Source organism: Puntigrus tetrazona, chromosome 10, assembly GCF_018831695.1.
Source record: "Puntigrus tetrazona isolate hp1 chromosome 10, ASM1883169v1, whole genome shotgun sequence".
NCBI classification, from domain to species: domain Eukaryota; kingdom Metazoa; phylum Chordata; class Actinopteri; order Cypriniformes; family Cyprinidae; genus Puntigrus; species Puntigrus tetrazona.
The window spans coordinates 1-22,986 of NC_056708.1; positions in this window are offsets into that span (position 1 = coordinate 1).

Sequence of the window (22,986 nt, forward strand, 5' to 3'; positions counted from 1 at the left end):
AAACAAAGGGATTTATTGCGGGCAAAGCTTATTGAATTTGTCCGAGGCTAATCAAACTGTTTACAATGTCTAAGTAAAGGGAATAAAATGGCAATAGAGCTGGCTGTCAGTCACCGAGTCGAACAGGCCGGTTATGCGTTCTGATTGATCAGGTCTGAACCGTGGCCTTGACAGGCGCCATGCGGCTGCTATCGACGGCAATCTGATGCGCGCGGAATGAGAGAGAGAGAGAGAGAAGAGAGAAAGAGAGAGAGAGAGCAAGCTGTCCAGCACTATTAACCTCTGGCCCCGGCGTCCTTCTAGACATCACCGCTGCAGTAATTAGGGAGTCAATCTGTAATCGCATGTATCACTTAGCCTGTCGTGTCAGTTAGAGCGGCCCGTGACAGATTCATTAAGCTCCTGCCCTCCAGGTCTCCCAGTCAAACGGACCTATAAACTACTTTTAACAGGACCTTACAAATTGGAGGGCCAAGAGCAAAGGAGGGTGAGTTAACAGCCCAGAATAAATGCTCAAATGACAATTAGCATTGATCAGGGAGGAAGGCGGGACGCTCAATGACAAGAGAGCGCAGGTGAGTGAAACGCCTTCTGGGTTATAGCGCACACGGTGAAGCAGCAGCACACGCACTGCTGGGACGGAGGACTTACACGCGAGCACGCAAAACGCGCGAAATGACGTTGAGTGTTTTCTTTGTTCTCATTCTTTTCTCATTTCATGCATGTTTTTCAACGCAAACGCGGATTAAATGCAAATGTTTCATTTTGATTTCGCTCAAATCGTCACGCATATCGAAATCGAAATGAAAAATTTGACGTCAGCGTTGACGTGGGATGGGATTTAAAAATTGAAATTCGACCTTTTTGTGCAAAGAAGTTAACACGGTCAATGTCAAATTTGTAATGGGAAACCTGTTTCCATAACTTAATATGAAAAAAAGGGTTATTGCGATTTTTATCGGATTTTATCGGAATTGCGATATATAAACTTTCAATTGCGAGCGTGTGAAGATGTGGCTTTACGTTCCAAACTTTGAGTTCATATCTTGCAATTCTGACTTTTTTTACGTAAAGCCGCAACTTCACGAGACCTGAAGTCGAATTTTGAGGTTTTTCAATTTGCGACTATATTTCTTACAATTCCCGAAAAAGTCTGAACTGTGAGATGTAAACTTTGAAAAATTCTAAGATACAAAGTTCAAATATCTTTTTATTTAATTCATATAATTTAACAAATTTTACTATTTCTTCCTTTGTTTTATATAATACCGAGTATTCAATTTTTACATATAAAATGTAGGTTTTAATGTAGTCTCTTACATTTTTACATTTACATTTTTATTGCTTTACAGCTGACTTTTGTCTTTATGTGTGTTAAGGATTCTAGTCAGTTTGGAATTCTTTTGGTTTTTGCTTTTTCTGGTGAAACAGAGAAAAGAAGAAATAAACAATATAGTAACTCACTAAAAAACAGTTGTATACCTTCACATATGCACTAATACACAAAAAAAAATGGCACTCAGTCGCTCATGTGATATAACTACTAAAAATTTCTATGCGATTGCTACACCTGACCATGCGATGTAGCATGCATTGCAACACATTTTCAAACGCAATGCGTGGAACTGTGTAGCCGCGAAGCCTGCGTTTATGTACTTTCCTAATTGTGAGTTTCAGGCCTTATTGGCTCTTTGCGTTTGTTTACACACTCTCTCTTTCTTAATTTCACTCAACACTGATGCATTCCTGCTTTAATTATTGATGGGCTTTTCCTAGTGCCGCTGCACTGATTACTTCTTCTTAATTAGTCAATTCTTTACCTCGTACACAAAGTGCAATTAAACACAACAAGTTATTACCTCTGTCAGACAGACCATTAGCAGCGTGCGCGTGGATGTACACGTGTGCTTGAGTTTCAGCAGCCTATGGTTCGGTCTCATTGGAGATATATGACACAAACAAACTCCATTTCGCTATACAAACACACCAGAGCCACTTCCAAACAAACAGCCCGTATCATCTCAAATGCATGGCAATTACTGTACGACGACCATCCTCTGCAGGGCTGGGAAAACACAAAGACGAGGAGAGCGTAGCTTGCCCGGTTCAGTTGTAAATATCCCTACAATTCATTTGAGAAAGCGAATCAGAGACATTAAGCTCAGCTGCGAGCGGAAAAGCACATAAACGGCTTTAAAATTAAAATTGAGCTTGGAATCAGCTGTCGTGATGCGTTCTTGGCAAACGTTGCGCAGCGTTTTAGAAACTGAGCGAGGGCATATCGTCCGCGAGAACCTCTCAATTGCTATTATAATTATTCACCACCTTTTTAGTTGATTAACTTCTAATTGCTCCTCTGCATTCTAATGGTCCCACTCTGATCATTACAGTTATTGCCTGCCATAATTACCGGTAATGTTCTTTTAGACACACTTGTGATAATTGCCTGTAGAGAAAAGTTTTTTTTTTTTTTTTTTTGTTTTGTTTTGGAGGCTGTCGTTGTGCATGGGTTTTAGACATTAAATCTGATGGAAAACAACATTATAGGTCGATAAGTAATAACTAATCGTTGACATACAGTAGCTATAATCTTTTTGAAGCAGATTAAACATCTTTGTCTTGTTAAATCGTGTGGCAAATATGCATGAAATTCAGATGTGATAAAAATATTTTCTGTGAGTTACATTCATATCATACCGTTTTAAGACACTTTAAGGCTAATACACTAGGCGTGATTAATGTATAATATTTTTTGTGGCAGTTTGTAGTTAAACTATGTTATTACAATGTTGTTAAGTATAACAACCATGTAATAACCTTTATACTCTGTACAGTTGTTTTTAACACCACAAATAATAAAACTGATCAATTAAATTTTTTTTCTATTTTTTTATTTGTTTGTTTATTCAATTTATTTAAATTAGTTTTGGGATTTGAACCGAACATGTATGAACTGTTTAATTAAAAACTGCAACTAAAAATTATAAGATGTAAAAACTGGACTGTAAGAAACTAAAAATCTTTTTGAGGTTACCAAAGGCCAATGAGGTGTGCTTTATTATTTCACCATTACTTTCTATATTATAGAAAATTGCATTTCAGTCTCTCTTTGCTTCAAGATGTTACGTACAATTAAATGTGTTGCTTGCAGTTTTTTAAATTTGTGAAATTTGAAAACTGTTTAAAAGTAAATTTTGTTCAGTTTAGTAATGTAAAATATGTGACACTTAAGGAGTCCTTGTACTTACTATTATAATAACCACAAATAATGCGTAAATACATGCACGTAACCCTAACCATATAGTAAGTACATGTAGTTAATTAAATGTAGGTTCTTAAATGTATATTCACAGCGTAACGAGGACAAGCGTTCATAAAATGTTATTCATGGTTAACCTGCATAATCAACCCTATATTTTAGAGCGATAAACAAACAAACAAATACATACATTTTAAAAAATTACATTTTTTTAAGACTTTCTATTTGTTGCGGCACAAATAAGTCACGCATAAAATGTTCATAATACATAAGATAGAGTTACTATTTCGTTATATGGGACTTGATTATTATCAAATAGCAGATTTGCTGCAGTTGCATTGTTTGTAATGTTTTTGGGGGTGTGTTAAAAGCCTTTTACGGGCCCAAATCCGACTTAGCCATAATACTCCAACTATAGCCTTTGAGAAAGCAAAGAGGGCACATTTTAAAGTTCTTAACAGCTACCTCTCCATCCTCCCCCATCCACCGCCCCAAACACAAACACACACACACACACACACAAATAACCCTGGATAATGTTCCTTGCGCAAGGCTGACCAAAGCTTTCCTATCGCCTCCCTCTCTCCCCTGTTTTTCCAGCCCATTAGAGATATTGCAGAGCCTGGGAACTCTGCATGTTAAATCACTTAATCAAAAGCAATGGGTCGAAAATCTTGTTTCTCTTCTTTATTTGATTCATTCCTCCAGATAAAGGGAGAGCAGGGAATGCAGAAAGCACATTATCACTTTGGCCCAATAGCACATGCATTATGTTCTAAGCAGCCGCAGAAAGACTATCATTGGGTCTGATCCCTCTGGGTATGGGGCGACTGTTTTCACCGATCATCCATTCAGACACCCTACGAGCGCTCCGCTGTCTGCCGTCACGGGCGTCTATCCTCGCGTGGCCCCGTGGTCCTCCTTGTCACTCGGCTTGGCGTGAATGAATAGACCCTTTTAAGTTGAAGCACCTGTGCTGTAATTCTAAAGTGTCAAACAGAGATGCATAACGCCGCTCGCTTGCCTTAATAAAGTTCTTGCAGAGGCAGCATTCAAGAGGGAAGTCATGCTTGCTGGGATGCCCAGGAGCGAGACATTCTCTTTGACTCTTCACCCGAACGCTTCTTCCATATTAACGGGGCCAGAGCTGCTAACTTCTAGCCAGCAGACACCGAAAGCCTGTCGGTGATGTCCACCTTCATGAGCCAAACCGTGGTTTAACCATGGGTCTTTTTCTATGAACATCTTTCGCTCAGAAATGGCTACATTTCGTGAGCGCTTACAATGAAATGGAAAGTAATTCTGAAGTAGAATCAGTAAAAATAAGGCTGTAAAACACACTCTCTTTCCCAACCCTTTGGTGTCATATTTTTTCCGATGTGCAGGTCCTCCATTGCTTTAAAAAGAAACCCTTGGCGTCAATATGCTGATGCAAAACTGAGAGTTTTATTATTGCATATATGTTGAGATGTGATTTTTAAATCCAAACCGTCACAACAGTTTTATTTGTATGACATTATGTACACATTTTTGAGCATAACCCAATCCTAAAGCTACAATTTGTCAATAAAACACAAAATATAACTTACCACCGACTACCATCGTAATTGAGTCTTCCGAGCCACAATTTTGCGACAGGAATTGACGCAATCGTCGTTTCGATTTGCCGTAAAGCTCATTCTGTGGTGCAATATCTGCGATAATAAAGCAGACAGAAAATGCCTGCTTTGGTTGTTTCGTCTCACGACTTGAGATGTGAGCGTGTTAATTGAGCGGATCATTAGCAGCGATTAAAACCTTGTGTTTTGCGTAAATGCATCGTTTGGCCTGGAAGCAACAACATGGCTTTATGCTGCCTGTTTATGGTCGGTTTTTGCAATAAATACCTTTGATTGCTTTAAAATAAAACAGGCATGTTCTGCACGCCTCTGTGTGAATGAATAGCTAATTTATCATTTTATCACTTCATTTAATTTCATTCAGTCTACTTAAAGGGTTGCTCCACCCCGAAACGAAAGTTTTGTCATGAGACACTTACCCCCATGTCCTTCCAAACCCGTAAGAGCTTCGTTCATCTCGGGACACAATTTGAGATACTTTGATGAAAACCAGGAGGCTTCTGTCTCATCTGCTGCCAAATAAAATACAGTGTCACGGTCATCATCATCAGAGCAACCGTAATATTATGAAGCGACCAGAATATTTTTCTATGGAAATAAAACAACTTTATTCAACAATTGAGCTTCATAACACCCCCGTAGCACCATTTTGGAGAGCATCCTCGTTTGTGGGTCCTCCGGTAGATGTTCTCCAAAATGCGTGGCAGTTAAGTGCATTACGATTGATTAGAATATCAAAATATATAAGCATTAGTTTGTTAAGAGAGCACAAAATTCACAACTTCATTAAAAGCATCAACCCTATAAAGGCAAGAGGAGGAGATAAGACTTTGCTTACAGGCATATGTTTGGACAGCATAACGTATGCTTCCTAACAGCTCAGGAGAAATAGACAAATGACTGAACTTATAGAGGAAGACAAATCCATACCCAGCATCCTGTGCAGCTGCCTCCATCTGCATTCTAATACACACTGTATGTCTTTCTGCGTAACCTCACACAGCTGTGGGGAAACGTCTGAATTAAGGTACAAGTCATTTAATTACAATAGCTAAAAACAATGTGTTCAGTCTGTATCAGACCAATACGATCTTAAAAAGTGCCTCTGTATGGACAGCTTTTTCAATTTAAGAGTTTTTATATATATTTTTATGAGAGACTTATTAAAATTTGACCAAAAAAAACAGTAAAAATTAAGACACTTTAAACAGTAAAAATTTTATGGAAATAGCGAAAAGCGGTATTCATTCATGTGATTCAAAGCTAAATTCAGCATCATTGCTCCAGTCACATGGTCCTTCAGAAATCATTCTAATATGCTGATTCGCTGCTTCTTTTCATCAAGATGAAACTTTTACCTGCTTAATCTTGATCTGTTCACAGTTCAGTAACGTACAAAGTGACATTTTACAGCTAAATCGCCTGAAAAATGCAGATAGTAGCAACTACATTTATAAAATGCTGTGCATTGTGTCCAGAACCGAACTGAACAAGTCCTTAATGACGTAACTGAACGCACAATGAGCGAATGAAGCATTTTTATAGTCCTTTATTGTGTAATGCTATATACCCAAAGCGCTTTACAATCACGTGAGGATCTCTCCTCAAACACCACCGGAGTGGCTTAGATCTTGGTGTTTAATTAAAAAAAAGGTCAAATAAGAACAAACGCTTTATCTTGGAAATATACATACCAAAATAACATAACCTGCACTCGAATATCCGTAAAGTGGATTGTTTATCAGCCAATGCCCAAATAATAATCATAATTAACACGGTGTCAATCATCGCAGTTTGGAGAGTCGGTTTCGTTCAGCAGACACACGAAACAATCATTTAGGTACGATAACACGTACAGATTGTACATTACGCCTATGGAGAGTCCCGCGTGTTTAGTGGAAATCAAAATCAAAATTCATAGATAGATCCTGTTCAGCGCTGAACTGAAGAATTGCAGCTGCAGCGTGGAACCGGTTCCCTACAGAATGGATTACTTTTCAAAGATCTGTTCTCGCTTGGCCTTTTTGTCCCGTTTCATGAACAATCTCTTCATAAGGCTCTTAGGCCCGGACAAGGAAAGCTTCTCAAAGCGCTTATCAACCCAAGAGTAAAACACTCTTTTAATTACGAAAGTGAAAAGCGCAGCGTCTTTGCGGAGTTTAGATCGACTATGCGTCGCGCGACGATCGTCAAAATAACCTCTAACCTCTTTAAGAGCGCTCCTTATCATTTCCCGTGATTGAGGGCGCTTTTCAGAGCCCAGCGGTGCAAAGAAGCGCGTTCGGACTAAACCCATATCGGTTCATCTTCTTAAACTTTCCGACTTTCGCCCGTATCGCGTTCAATCCCTTTAAAACATCATTTAGCTGAAACTTCAAATCCAGCACGAGAAGTGCTCAAGGTCGGATCTGAGGAAGACTGAAGTATTAGGGCCGTCCATTTATTATAAATGAATAAAACATTACGAAAACAGGACAAAAGTAAAACAAAAAAATCGTCTTTTCTTCTCCGCGACAGCGTTTATGTTTAAGAGGAAAGTGAATCATATAAAACTTTAATCTTCTTACGCGAGGGCTTGAAACAGAGCCGCATGCCTTTATAAGGGAAGATTGTGTTATTATATAAAATTCACTAATGATAGCTATAATGCGTGTAATATTTCTCATGCAAATAACTTGTTTATTTGTTTTTGCTCAAGTGAAATTCCGGTAAAGTAATGAGAAGTGAGCGGGGGGGTGTTTGATATGTGTGCTTGCTTTGGTTTAAAAGTTTAAGAGGGGATGTTCTGTCATGACGCCGACACAGATCAAAAAATTAATTTGATATATATTTCGGTAAGACGATTACCCACTGGGAATAAAGTGGGAGGCATCTGCCGAACTGCGTGGCTCATTAGGTAAGTTGGTGCACTTCTCTAATTGAGGGTTAAGTTCAAAACATGGCATCCTTTGTGAATGTAACTCTCGCTTTCAAGTTATAATGACCGGAGTGAAAAACTACTACATTATGAAAAAAAGATGGAAACATAAACCTGATAGTAAAGCTTATAATATGTTTATCTGTTAGGGCATAAATATTTGCTCCGAAAGCAATTCAATTCATTTATGATTCTTTACGAATTTAAGTTTGATCACGATTCAGTTTTCGTATTATATTGCTATAATTCTTTTTTTTTTTTTTTTTTTTTTAGAGTAGCACATCAAAACCTGCCTTTTGAAATTTGACAATATTTTGTTATCATAGTCAATATATATTCGATTCTGTACTTAATTAATAAATGCTACATCGAATTTTGCTAGTGAACTTTTCCATTTTCTTTAATAACTACCAGAAACAATTTTACTTTTCATACCTTTCACTAAAATTTTTATGAATTTAATCAATTAGTCAGTGAAGTGAATGCGTAAGTGTATATAAAAATACATTATCAACACAGCCTCTAAAACATAAATCACTTTTGCATGTACTTTTTTTCTTTCTGTAAAATTGCAGAACTGTAATGTAAACTTCAAACTTTATTTATTTTATCTGAGACCTTTATAATTTATAATTTAACAGAAGAGAGTGTGTATTATAAGATCAAATGATGTACATTGCTGTCATTTTGTTTTTTTAAAAAAAGATACAATGTATTAGTTAAAAATCTGTAGAAATTAAAGTGATTTGTACATTTTAAGTGAAAGTAAAGCTTAAATGATATTGATAGTGTGGTGTAAATATAATTTATTTTATTTATTTCAATTTGTATTTTATTTATTAATTTAATTTAATTTAATTTAATTTAATTTAATTTTATTTTATTTTATTTTATTTTATTTTTATTTTGCCAAATCTCATGAATGTGAATAATACATTTAAGGCTTATTTATTTAGACTTTATAATAAAATAATAAAAGTATACTAAAATGAACCCCAAAGAATCCTGCTAGGTTAAAAGAAGTACCCAGACTCTGATTTGGTTATGAATATTGAAAGCCGTGCGAACTGTATGCGTGCACAGAGAGTGCCGGAGCCCCCTTCACCGCTGCGCGCGATGCAGGAAACCGGCGGCTCTGTCAATAGACCACCGTACAATTAATACCGGGGTCCCATCTGTGCCGACCTGCGTCTCAATCTGATTGTAGCCCGCTCTCCATTGTGCCTTTTTATCTCTAAGTGTTTCTGCTCCTCTCTGCCGCCGTATCAGGCCGTTCTTTGAATGTAGAGGAGAGGTGGCGTGTGTGCCGTCGGCCTGGACTCTTAGAGAGCCGGAGCGCTGCTGTAGCTCTTTGATTTCAGAGGGAGTGTTTGAGAGACTCCGGGCTAAATCTAGGGGGTGGAGAGCACGGGGCAGCGTGGCGACGGACGTGGAGTGAGATGGGAGTGTGGGTGCTCTGCTATGAAGTGCATTAACATGACAATGGCTTTCATCTCGTCGGAGACTTTCGGATGCACGCCACGCACACACACACACACACACGCAGAGTAACCCGCTGTAGGGTGTTTACCTCTGACCACCACATGCATTAAAGTTCCCTCTGCCTCTATCTGCATACGAAGATCAAATAAAAATACATCTGCATCATGATTACACGACGATATCTAACGCAGAAAACACTCTGATCAGCATCATAATACTCAAGATTATTTATGCTCTTTCGAGTGTATCATTCAACAGATATCTTTGTTTACTTGCACTCTAAAAAATGGATTTTAGTTCATTTAAAGAGCTGGTGCAGCAATTCTTGAGCAAGCAATTTCGGGCTGGACGATATGTAATGGAATATGCATCTGTGCACATTTAGTGGCGACATAAAATTAAGCACTCTTATTTTTAGTTTTATTTTACATTTAAAAAAATTCTTGTAAGGTGATTTTGAAATACGAGATTATAAAGACAGAGATGCTTGAAAGTGCCTCTGATAAAAACTTTTAGTTTGTTTGGTTTTTTTAAATAAAAATATTAATTACAATTAATTTGTTTATATCCTTACTCATATATATCATTACTAATATGTTCACAGATGCATTTCCATATATCAAAATACATAAAAATGTTGTAAAGGTTTCTGTTTATTAGTGTGTATTGTTATAGTAGATGATATACAGTACAGTATACATTCTAAAATGTAAATCAAATTTAGGTTTAAATTTTAGTTATTTAAAAGTCACACACTTTTTAAGCATTTTCAGAGTGTTGAATATTTTCAAAGACTAAAATACAATTGGAAATAAAATGTATTTTTCTAATACTAAAGATATTAGATTTAATAGATTTTAGCTGACAGAAAAAAGTAATAAACGTTAAAAAAAACACTGAGATGTGTATTGAATATTAATACATTATTACAATGTTATTAATGAATTATTACAGTGTTATTACAATTAAATGGATTTAATATGTCCTGATTTGTTTCATGGTGGTGCAAGATTTCTTGAATCTGCTGAATAATAATACAGCACATGACACATTCATTTGAAAATTTGAATTTGAATTTTTTTTAATAAAAAAGTTTAATTTAATAGCAGCAAAAACGTTTTTTAATCATTTCAGTTACATTTATTGAACGCTTATTTTTGGAGGCTGTTGAAATAACATGTGAAGCGTTCAAATGCAATTCATTGAGTAAATGGTCATGAGCGCATCTGTTTCGGATGGTTTCGTATTCAAGTTGCGATGACGCGAAGATGAAAGTTGCCTGTGAAAGGTGCACGGCTTACAAGGCAAATGGCATTTTTGATTGTGCCATCTGCTTTGTGTCTGGCTACATCAATGAATACGCGCTTACTGTTTTTGCATATGTAAAGTTGGGCCGCTCGCGCCCGTGCATTCAATCCCCTAAAAAGGGGGGATCTTTTTTCCCTGACAAGCCAGAGACATTGCACAATGAGGCACGTGAAAACATGTCCCCCGTATTTGAATGCGATTCATTGGACAGCTTCTTCAAATTAATTCCAGAGTCGGGCCAGATTGCTTTACAGCTATGTCATATTCCTTTGAATGGCAAAGCCTATTGACGGAAATGGAGGGTGACAGCCACCCAGAAAGCCCATTGCGTGATGTGGCGGGACAAAATGATAGGGGTCATAGCAAGTGTTATTACACCGGGCCCACACAATATCTCCCAAAAGCACCACACTGTGTTTTTATCCATAATTTAGATTGCCGGCTTATAGGCGGCTCTCCGCGTTAGATGAGGAAATAGATCTGTCCCGCCATGCATGGAGATTTCTCTAATCATATGTTGGCGGGAAGCAGAAAACAGCGACATGGGGCAAAACACACACCAGAAGGTGGTTACCACCGAAAGAGCTTTCGCCAAACCATCAAATAGGCACTAGGAAAAAAAAAAAAAAAAAAAAAGCCATTTGGAAAATAAACAGAAGACACGTCGCACGGCCTGGAAAAAGACAATATAGGTAGTGGCTTTTATAAACCTGACGTTTTGTTTAAAAAAGTCATCGTGATGCATAACGATGTGCAAGAACGAGCCATTTAGACAGAAGGCGACGGTGAACAGAAGTGAACGATCACAGTTTATCTGGTTTTTGGCTGAATTGTGAAATCACCGGCGGCTGAAAAGACCAAGCGTGTAGTTTGGTCGAGGATTCATATGGAAGCTGTTTCAGCTGTGGAATAAAAACAAGAATTGTAAGATATATATAATTCTATATACAGAAATTACAGGAAGAAGTAAGATATGAACTTGCAATTGTGTGTGAGAGAGAGAAAAAAGTGAATAAAATAAAAAGTGAATTTATTTATTCACTTGCTTTCTTACTTACTTCTACCGATCTTCCTTAAAAAACTGGACGTTTTTCATTTCATCAGTCACAAAAAAAAAAATTAGGTTTTTTTTGGCCTAAACTAAATTCTTAGCATCTGACTTCACAAAACTGTCAGAAATTGTGTCTGAAATATTTCTGTCAGAAATACTTTCAAAGACTAAAAACCAATTGGAAATAAATATATTTTTCTAATATTAGATATTAGATTTAATAGATTTTAGCTGACAGAAAAAAAAGTAATAAACGTTAAAAAAAAAAACACTGAGCTGTGTATGTGTATTAATTTAATACTAATACATTATTACAATGTTGTCAATGTATTACTACAACGTTATTACAATTCATACAATTTTATTTTTAAAGTTATCGTAATGCATAACTGTGTGTAAGAATGGCCCGTTTAGATAACTTTTATTTCAATAGTCCACTTTGGACACTAATAAGTAACTTTGTAACTATCTATCAGTATAAGTCAACCTATTCCACTAACCTAAACCTAGCAGACATTAGTTGAAATGCAGTTCCAAATTTACTTATAGTTAGTAGAATGTCTAAAATAGACAATCGAAATGAAGTGTGACCAAAAGAAACTCTGGCTGACATGTAAAGTGAATAATTACAGATATTATTTGAGGGGACAGTTATTTTTAAATGCTTGACACCACAATCATAAACTGTCTGAAAAAATGACTATAATTAATAGCAATGGCATGTATTTGATATATAAAATTTTGTTATATGTCACATTTTATTCAGTTCCTTGGCCGCCGTGATTGTAATCCATCCTAAAGAGATTTAATCCCACAGAAATTCAATTCCCTCGCAAATCTGTGGATGTAATAATTGATGCAGTCTATGAGCGCAGCTCAGTCGACTGAGAATCCTTTCGAGAAAACTTTCGATGCCTGTGCTTCCATCAAAGTCTCTCAGCGCAGCAGTCGAGGAGCTGTGTCCGCTGTGACTTCCTGAGACTCGGAGAGGCCGACTGTTTTCTGGTGGTGACGGATGGCGCTGAAGAGTGGAGTCTCCATAACGCACTATCTGCAATTAGCACCAACACAACTCTAAAAAACTCTAAAATCGCTTCAAATATTATAAAGTGTTGAAACTTTGCCAATCTCTTAATTGTAGAGTTTGCTCAGAGCTCACACACACACACACACACATATATATATATATATATATATATATATATATATATATATATATATATATATATATATATATATATATATATATGTATATATTTATTTATTTATTTATTTTAATGACTAAGTACCGATCTGATAGATCATAGCTTTTGTTAATTTCTTTAATTATATTTTCTCATTTTAATTTTAGGTAAAGGTTTAATTTTGCTGAGCTTGTCACTTCTATTATTTTTGTTTTTTTGTTTGTACTTTCTCTTCATATTTAGTAATCGTGAAGTGAAACTACATAAAAATAATAAATGTTTTTAAATACATTTTTGAAGATAGTATAGATTTTTTAAAATATAATACTATTTTTATGAGCAATAATGCATTCAATCAGTAAAAGACATTCATAATGTTACAATTTGATTTATCTATTTCTCAAAAAATCCAGAAAAATAAAATGCACCACACTTTCCAAAAACAAAGCACAACTGTTTTAATACTAATTTAATAATAATAATAATAAAAAGTTTTGTTTTATCAGCAAATCAGTATGCTGAAAATTCAGGTTTGATCACAGCAGTAAATTACATTTTTGTACATAAAATTAAATGGAACAGTTATTTAACAATTTTACAGTAATACTGTATTTATACAATAATGCATATATGGGTAATTGACACTGTGTTCTATGGTGTGTCAGCAAAAAATAAACTTATGATTCACATTGCTACACATTAATAAGTCTACTACCCATATATATATATATATATATAAATCACAGAGATGTGCTTTAAGTAAAAACACTGAAGTACAAAAGGATTTTCTTTCTCTTTCGCTCTCACTTAAGAACCTCTCAGTCAATAAAAAACTTTGACACAAACGCTGCAGATGGTGAATATCAAATATCCCTCTTCTGCTTCCTTTACAAGCCGATGCCTTACAAATGGTTTCCAGAACAATAACTACAACAGGAATGGAAAGCGGAGTGACTTTTAGCGACACGTTATGTGTGCGATGAGGCGCTTCATTTCTCTGGCGTCAGTATCCTGCTTCTGACATTCAGCATCTGTTTCTCACAAACGCCATCCATCTGCGCTCGCGCTCTCTCGAAACACGGTGCTTATATACTTATAAAACAGATTGACTCCTTCAGTACATCAGGATCTGGAGCTTAATTGAAGCAAGCTGCCATAAACTTGCCTTCTAAGTGCTAAAGCGTCACACGAGCACAGAGGCATTGTTCACAGAGGTGAAACAGCAACAGCGGAGCACGTAACATTTAATATTTAATATTTAATACCACGTAATATTAATATCACCTTTAACTATTATTCAGTTTGTTTTGAACTTTTTGTAATAAGTTGCACGAAATGCAAAAAGACAATTTACTAGGATTAAAATTTATCAATTTATTTACTAATTATTTTAAAAATAATAATATATTTAGTTTAACTCAAAGCGATACAAAATGTACAAACAAAGCAACAATTTTTTTGTGCATATGTAATAAAACCAATATGAAACTTAGGTGTGATTTTGATTCATTTCATTTATTATTATTATTATTTTTTATTTTATTTTTTTCAAAAAAACATTTATGTAGATCACGATCAGCATTATTTTAGTATTTATTACTATTAATATTATTATTACTATTTTGTGTATTATAGTTTGATTTTAGGTTTAATTAATTTTATTTTTAAATACTTTTTTAAAATTTCATTTGTAATAATTTGACTTCAAATCAAAACCTTATTTTATTTCAGTTTGTTGCCAATCCAACAATTTATATAAATTGTTTTGTTAATTTATTTAACAAAATAATAATAATGCAATAATATTAATACAACAATGTTAAAAATAATATAGTTAAATAAATAATAAATAATAAAGTTAAGAGTAACAATAACAAAATTGCATTCTAGCACATCCAGCATTTTATTACCTTTTTATTTACTTTTATTCCTGCAGTAGTTATCGGTGCATTCTTAAAGCGGACTGATTTGGTTATTATAAAATGCATGATGTGTTATTATCAACCAATGCATGCTCACAGCTATTTGTGTGGAGCGGAGGGAAAGAGAGAGACAAAGTTGTGAAGTGTTTTTCTCGTGGCCATAAAACTTGAGAAAATGAACAGGCAGAAATGTAATGGAATTCTTCTTCTGACAAGCAGGCAATCTTCAGCGCCGTCCCAAAACCGTACTTCATTTGCTCACCGCAAATGTTAACATAGAAATGAAGGCCTCTCCGGACTCCGTCTGCCTCCGGAGACGGGACGGCCTGCGAGTATGCAAATTCTCCGAGAGCTGCAAAGAAAATCTGCGCTGAAATGAACGCTCAATTCGGAGAGTTAAATCAAAAGTCACTTCTGAGCCTGTAGAATTGACAGCTAAACCACAGGCCCAACAAATATAAACCGCTTCCCGCGGCGGACCTTTCCTATCGGAGCAAATCCTAGCGTCTCTCTGGAATAAGCTTGATTATTTTTGCCAAGAGAAAAAAAAAAAAAAAAAAGCAATACGGAGAGAGAGAGAGAAAAAAAAGCTAGCACGGGTAAACTAAGAGCAAACTGGTTACAGCTGAATTCATGCATCGTTGACCAGGAACAATGAAGAAGTTCTGTCTCGTGCATGGCCAAATGGAAAAAATGACATTATTATTTAAAAATAAATACTGCGTTTTTTTAAGTTGGTTCAACACAATTTGGAAAGGTTTTGGCAGAACTCGATTCATTCCACTTACTTATTTGTGACCCTGGACCTTATTAGTCTTGGGGTATAATAACAATGCATTATACAACGTCAAGATCTTTTGTAAACTTCCTATAATAAATATATTAAAATTAGGTTTTGATTAGTAATATCCGTTGCTAAGAACCTATTTTGGACAGCTTCTCAATATTTAGGATTTTTGCACCCTCAGATTCCAGATTTTCAAATGGCCAAATATCGTCCTATCACAAAAACTCAGCGGAAACACCGTGAGAAGTTGAATGCGATTCGTTTGGTCGCAATAACAGAAGATCGCCAGTGGATTTGGAAATTAAGCTGAAATGAATTTGGGTGTTTTTGAGAAACTGTTTAATGCTTGCTTGTGTTTTACGTTTTATTGTGTCAGGTTTTTGTTTTGTCGAACTCTTATCAGGGCTATTATTGACAAAAACAAAATCTAAATTAGAAGAAAGATCAGTGCATTTTTTATACTCAGAGGCCGGCCTTGAGAATATAAACCACACGCTCTTAGATATAAAGGTACAAAAGCCGTCGCTCGGGCGGTGCATTTCAAAAGGTACATGTTTGTACCTAAAGGATTCATTTCGCTACCTTAAAGGTACATATTAGCGCTTAAAGTGAACATATCTGAAGCTAATAGGTACAAAAGTGGACCTTTCGAAAAGGTACCGCCCCAGCGACAGCTTTTGTACCTTTTTATCTGAGAGTGCATGTTTTGACCCCGTCTTTAAAAATCAAACCACGTCCATATATGGTCAGAATAAGTGCTTTAATGGATGAAAGTGTGAAAGTTTATTAATTTTCTTTCAGATTCTGATTACTAAAGTTTGTTTCCTATCCTAAATCACTGAGCAACAGTCATAGCCGTAACAGAGATCTTTATATTTCTGATTTGATTTAATGTTTAATTACACAATAAACCTTTCAATTTACACGCCGCTGTAGGTGTAACTCACATCTCGGAAACGTAAGACCTGTTAATACACTTGCAATAGTTATTCCAGGCATGGAGCGTCTGTGTCGATACCGTCTGGATCATATCTTTATCATAAAAATGGCGCAAACAACAGGGTCGATGGGATGCGTTTCTATCTCCCATAGCCTTGCAACATAAAACTTCCCAGCCGCTAGAAAATAGCTTCTCATCCAGAAAGAGAGGACTGCTCCACTCAATAAAAACATAATACCCACAATGCTTCACTCTCAGCCTCACTTACACCCGATGCCCACACGCATTAGCTCGTAAAAAGTTACTTATAGCCGCTTTTAATTCGCCCAGAAAAGACGCCCCTGCCAATTCAGTTAACTAACAAAATAAAGCAACGCTTCAGAGATTAAACGGACGGAGGGGCCACAATAAAACATCAACAGTTCACGGTTTACGATTCACGATATCAGAACAAACTCATCGCTTATTAATAAAGCAAAGCAAAGGGGAAAAAAAGTCGCAAGATTAAAATCTTCCGTTTTTTGGGGACTCAGACGTGAAGTGAACTTTGTGAAAGAAAACACTACATTTTCTTATCATGTATTTTGGTTTTGTTTTCCGGTGTCTACATGTTATTAAATCATAATGCATTTACTTGAAAGCCATTTGACTTTCTTTCATGAAAAAGCTTGTATTTTAAATAATATTCAAATTTAGTCGGTTTTGCTTCTCAAGCGAATGCATCTTGATTTAATGGTGTTTAGATATTTATATGAAGAAAAAATACATACGACAAAAAGTGAAGGCATTATGTGCGCTTTATAGGACCTCAACAATCCCTTTTATGAGGTATTTATTTGGAATAAGTGTTTGTTTTGCCTTTCTTTTGAGCGTATGAAGGTTGAGTGTGTGTGTGTGTGTGTGTGTGTGTGTGTATTAATGCTTCATTATGTTTGTGGTGTGGGTGAACAGAGCTCGCTGCCTGTGTACAGAACTTTGTTTCTCAGCACATTGAATCTGTCTGTGACTCCACGGGGGGCTCATCGCCTTCATTCAGTGTGTGTGTGTGTGTGTGTGTGTGTGTGTGTGATTTTTTCTGAGATGATATCGGTAATGCTTGAGGGTTTTAATATACGGGCCTGCTAGTCTTACCAACATATGGAATGCATTTTCTGACATTTGTCAAGGTTTTAAATGATTTTCTTTGCATTTCCGCAGCACAAATTATGATTTCATAATTAATGGTGTGTATATTGAAAATGAATTGTTAATGATGTCCGTTAAATGTTGAAGTGAATGCCACAGGTTAATACAGCTCGTTCAGCGGTTATTATTGATTGACAGCCCTGTGCTGATTGACTTTCCACTAATGTTCATTTAAATGCGGTATTATTGGTATTATTGTTTTGCTGTGCGCTGACTTTATTTATGCTGTTATTGTTTTTTTTGTAATTACTGTTACTTAATTGTTGTACAGTGATGTTCGATCTTTAAGTTTACACTTTATTTTAAGGAGTTCTTGTTACGGTGTAATTATTGTGTAATTATTGAGTAATAATAATTAACTACATGTAAGATTAAATACATGCAACATGTGTAATAAGGACAGAAAAATGCCTGGAGAGAATGCAGTTTACATCAATGACTGCGTCTAAGTCACTTTTTATTTTATTTTCAGGAAATTTTAAAACGTTACGAACACAAATTCTGAAATATTTACAAAACTCACAACGCTGCGGTGCTGTGAAAGGTTTTTAATACAAAGTAAAGTGGGAATAATTTTTATGCATGAATTTGATAATCGATTCACAAATCGCTGATATGACCGCTCTGACTTTGCCCTTTTGACACAGCTACACTTGAACCGCTTTTAGGTAGCTCGTCAGTCGTATTTGAGACGTTGCCAAATTTCTTATGGATTTGGTCTGTCTTGTTATTTTATCTCTTCGTGTAATGCCAGACGACGGTGAGCTCCGATCTCTGTCTGTTGCGGGACTCGTGCATGTAAAAACCGCAAACTCTTTGTGTTTAAAATTTACCATGCTTTGTCAAATCCAGTAATTTCATTAAGTAAAAAAGATTTGCCACAGTGACTGCCAGAAAACGTTAGTTAAAAGTGTGTAAAGTGTAAACTGGTGAGATGATTTCGAACAAGATCAAGCCAAAACCAAGATGTAATTCATTCATTCGGAAGTCTGCTAATAAATTGCAAGACTTTTCCGGTCGGTAAACAGCTTTGAAATGCCATTGGTCCATGGCGATTATGCATAGTATACGAATCCTTTCAGATGCGATATTGTTTCCATGGCGATGCGTCATACTTGTCCTGTGACACAATAACACTGTGCGACAGGCTTTTATGAAATTTTTACTTACTTTTTTTTTTCATAATAACCTTATAAGAATAAACTTGCTTACCGTGTCATGAACAATATTCTGATTTACGAACATTTACGAGCTGGGAAAAGATCGGAATGGATTCGTAAGCGCATCTATGCGATCGATAGGATTAGGATATGATAGGATTGCTATTCCTGCTTCCATAGACATCTGTGTGTATTTATTTGACTCTAAATGAATTGCTTTACTAGTATGCATGAGTATTTAAATAAATGAAATCTAAAATAAGCATGATGTGGTATGAGGAATTTTGCATTTATGTGATTTTCCACGTGTGGGACCGTACTGCTCAAAAAGTTAATAAGCATAAATGGTAGTTCATTGCTACATAGTACAAAAATATTGGCAGATATTTGCACTTCAGTGTTGTAATACACTATAATATGTGTAAATGATCATATCTATTAAAATTATTAAACAGACGTTGGCCTATACCTACTGTACTTTAACTCTTTCTGATAAACACTGGAGGTGCTTAATCAACACTTTTTGAATATTTCCATTTATTTTTTATTGAAACCAGTGGACAAGTTCTGGCTTCTTGACTCAAAGCGTTAACGCACGACGACACGTAAGTTGAGTCATACATCGAAGTCACAGGTCAGTCAAGTCAGTTATGTAGATAAATATCCATATTTCAAACACTTCTGCTGACTGTAGTATGTGGAAGTAGTCCCCAGCAGATGATGTAAACTTTCTTTTCTATTATCCTACATTTCCCAGAAGCTCCTACATCATCCACCTGGACATTGCCCTCTTAACACAGACAGCAGAAATGAAGGATAAAAGGTGTTTATTATGTTTGAAATATAGATATCTTTAAAAACTGCATGGATTTGAAAAGAGGCTTTTATTCACTGGGGATATTACAGATAAGCCCACTTTATTTACGTTTTTTGAACTCTATACAGCATTTATCTCTAGGAAAGGCTTGGAGGGGACAGGAAAGTTTTTAATATAACTCTGGTTGGATTCGTCTGCTAGAAGAAAGTCACAGACACTAGGATACTTTAAAGGTAAGCAAAACGCAGGCCAATTCAATTTTTGGGGCGAACTAAGCCTATAATGGTTCAGTCTGCACACGCAAACAAAGCTAAAACTTAGATATTTAAACACAATATAGACACTCTCTGTTGTGATGCGACTCGGCCGGAGTGTACGACGTCAAAAATAACCACGCCACCATGATCAGACGCTTTCTTAACTGCTTCTTTCTCACAAGTTGTTTGAGAAATTTTGAAAGGAAAGCACATCATTTATAAATGCGATTGTATTTTTAAATGTCGCGCTGCACGCGCGGATGGGAGGCTTGTTCGCTAACTGTAAAGTATTTCTAACTTACTAAGAGAAGAACGACAAAGATCGTTGCTGTGAGTATGTCAGCGCCTCAAGCTGTGCTTCATACTTCCGACGGTAAAGGACAATTAATTCCCCCCAACCCTAATCACATAGGTGTAAAGTTTTGTGCGAAAAAAGCAGTCGTTGTTCAATCTACATCCTTTTTTTTGTTGTTGTCAAAGCTCTCCCGTTCCGTCAGGCCAGGCTATGAAACCGCTATTGATTTATGTTGATGTGACACCGCTGTGGACCAACAAAAAGTTTCGCACCTTTGAGCGATAGCTTACCTCCAACCCACTGCAGTCCCTTCCCGACGTAGGTCTTTCCTGTCTCCGCCGCCTGTTAAGATGCATGGAGAGATGTCCTGTCAAAAAGCCGCCACAGTATTTCTTTTCCAGTAAGGAGAGCGAATTCATTTTTTCCCCCCTTTCGCCTCCTGCTCTTGTACACAGGCCAAGTAATGCTGGTCACTCCATCAAACATTTAGTGCAGGTAGGTTGATTGTTCCTGGTAGATACAGTGGGTGTATAACTTGCAGCTCTTTTGTCATGTTAACTGCAGTCGATCAATGACTGGAGGTCAGGGGCTCCTGATGTAGGTGCGAGCTTAAGAGCGAAAGAGGCAGAGAGAGAAAAAAGTGTCCGAGATCCATTTTTTTCATCTCATAACACACGGGTCAGTTATTTTTCTCCGTTTAGCACTCACCGCTCTAAGTGGATATTGATCAGGTACCTTAATGCAAACCTGTCAAATTAATTTTGTTGGTAGAAAGCTATGACTGCTCTAAAATTGCCTCTGCAATCGCTGTTAGCCACTAGCCTATGAATTTTAATCATTATCTGAATGGGAAGCTGGCATTGAAATCTCTCTCTCTCTCTCTCTCTCTCTCTCTCTCTCTTTCTTCCATTCTACAAAAGCAATCTAGTCAGAAAGTGAAAAGAAAGAATGCTTAAAGCTGCATTTACATAGTCTGAGCCCAGACTATCTGATCCGTAGCCGTGCTGGTCATTCGTTCCGTAAAAGTAGTAATTATGAACTTTATGGATTTGGCTTTATTCATTGTAGTTTTCATTTTGCAACAAAAGTTTCAGTTGATTGATGCGTGAATTCACTTGTAAAAGGCATTTTCTTTCGGTTTGCAGCAACGTAAGCAATGTAGCGAAAAAAGGACTTGACCCCGTCACAAATTCAAGGGCATAGAAACCTATGAAAAAACACTCAAACAATTGTTTTTGAAAATAAACATACAGACTTTTCATACTGAAAATCCAAACTAGAGGATTAGTACTAATTAGTACTAGATCTTAATATTTGAGCCACACACAGGTTGCCAGATTGACGACAGCGACAGGCACACATGAAAATTAATTAAATATGAAATACGGGGTATTTTCCACCAACTGGCAACCCAGGATGGTGAAATAATACAAAGACCATAACAATGACAGCTCACATTTTCAAAGGAGAATAACTGACTGTATTGCATTGTTTTTCATATATAAAAATTGGCCTGTTTCTTAAATATTTGCAAACATATTACGGTATTTTTATGCTTTAGTAGAGTAAAAACATACAATAACTTTATTTATTAATAATATAATACAGTAGGTATTTTTCTATGTAAATAACATTTGAAATTGTATTTTAAATTAATAAGGAGCAATAAGCTGATTTAAAAAATATTATGATTTTATTTGACATGTATGGCAACAATGAGCGATACTGCAGAATTGTTTGCTAATGTCCTCTTTTTTTTTTAATTGTCAATATTATCATAGGCCTATATATATTTTAAGGATTGAAGCCTAAAAAGGACCTAATCTTACTCATCAATCTGTTTTTTTAACTATTAGTCCTAAATGGAGGCTTCCATAAATGTTTGGTTTATATATAAAGTTACTTTTCAACTAAGTTTAATAGTATAATTGAACATTTTTTAGTAGTGCATATGTTTTAACTACACACAAGAAAAACTGATGTGATGAAAGTAATGAAGTACTGAACTGTATGCCCACAGTTGTAGCTTTTTCTTATCTTTCATTTTTAATATTTTAACTAAACCTGCTGGTCTAGTCATGTGGCGACTGCACAGTCTACTTTCTTTGCTGCTAAATCTTTGTACTAACAACGACTCAGTACACCCTAGCAACAATTAAATAAAATACATGCACCCTAGCAACCACTCGATACACCCTAGCAACACAATTCTCGATGGTTTCTGTTGTTAAAGTCTATCCATTGTGTTACCACTGCACGCATCTTGCTGTTACACCCAAAGATTTTTCTCACTCAAGACACATTACTTATTCATCCTCCGTTCAGTTCCGTTTCCCTCTCATTCCAAACACATTTTCTATTTATTCAAAAGCCATTTTCTCCTCGATTCGGGATCTGAAGGATTGGATTGGGTTAATGTGAGCAGGTCTGGTCCATTCATCTCTGCCTCACCTGAGGGCCTGTTGTATCTGTGTTAATGCACTGAGCGCTATCTGACTCAACCTTGACTCCCATCCAAGAACAAAGAGCCAGAATGAACTTCAGAGGGAGAGAAAATTGACAAAGCTGCTATAACTTTTGACAAAACGTTGAGGATTCAGAAACAAAGACTCTTTGTTACATTAAAGGAGTTGTTTTGCACCACAAACATACTAGTAGCTGTTTGAGAATTAGTATTTTGTGAGGGGTTTAAGTGTAATATAATTGACTTATATGTGTCTTATCAAAAAAAGGCGTTTTGGGGGTCTGAAAACTTTTGCAAAAAGGACACCATCATCTGTGTAATCAACAAAAACATGAATTT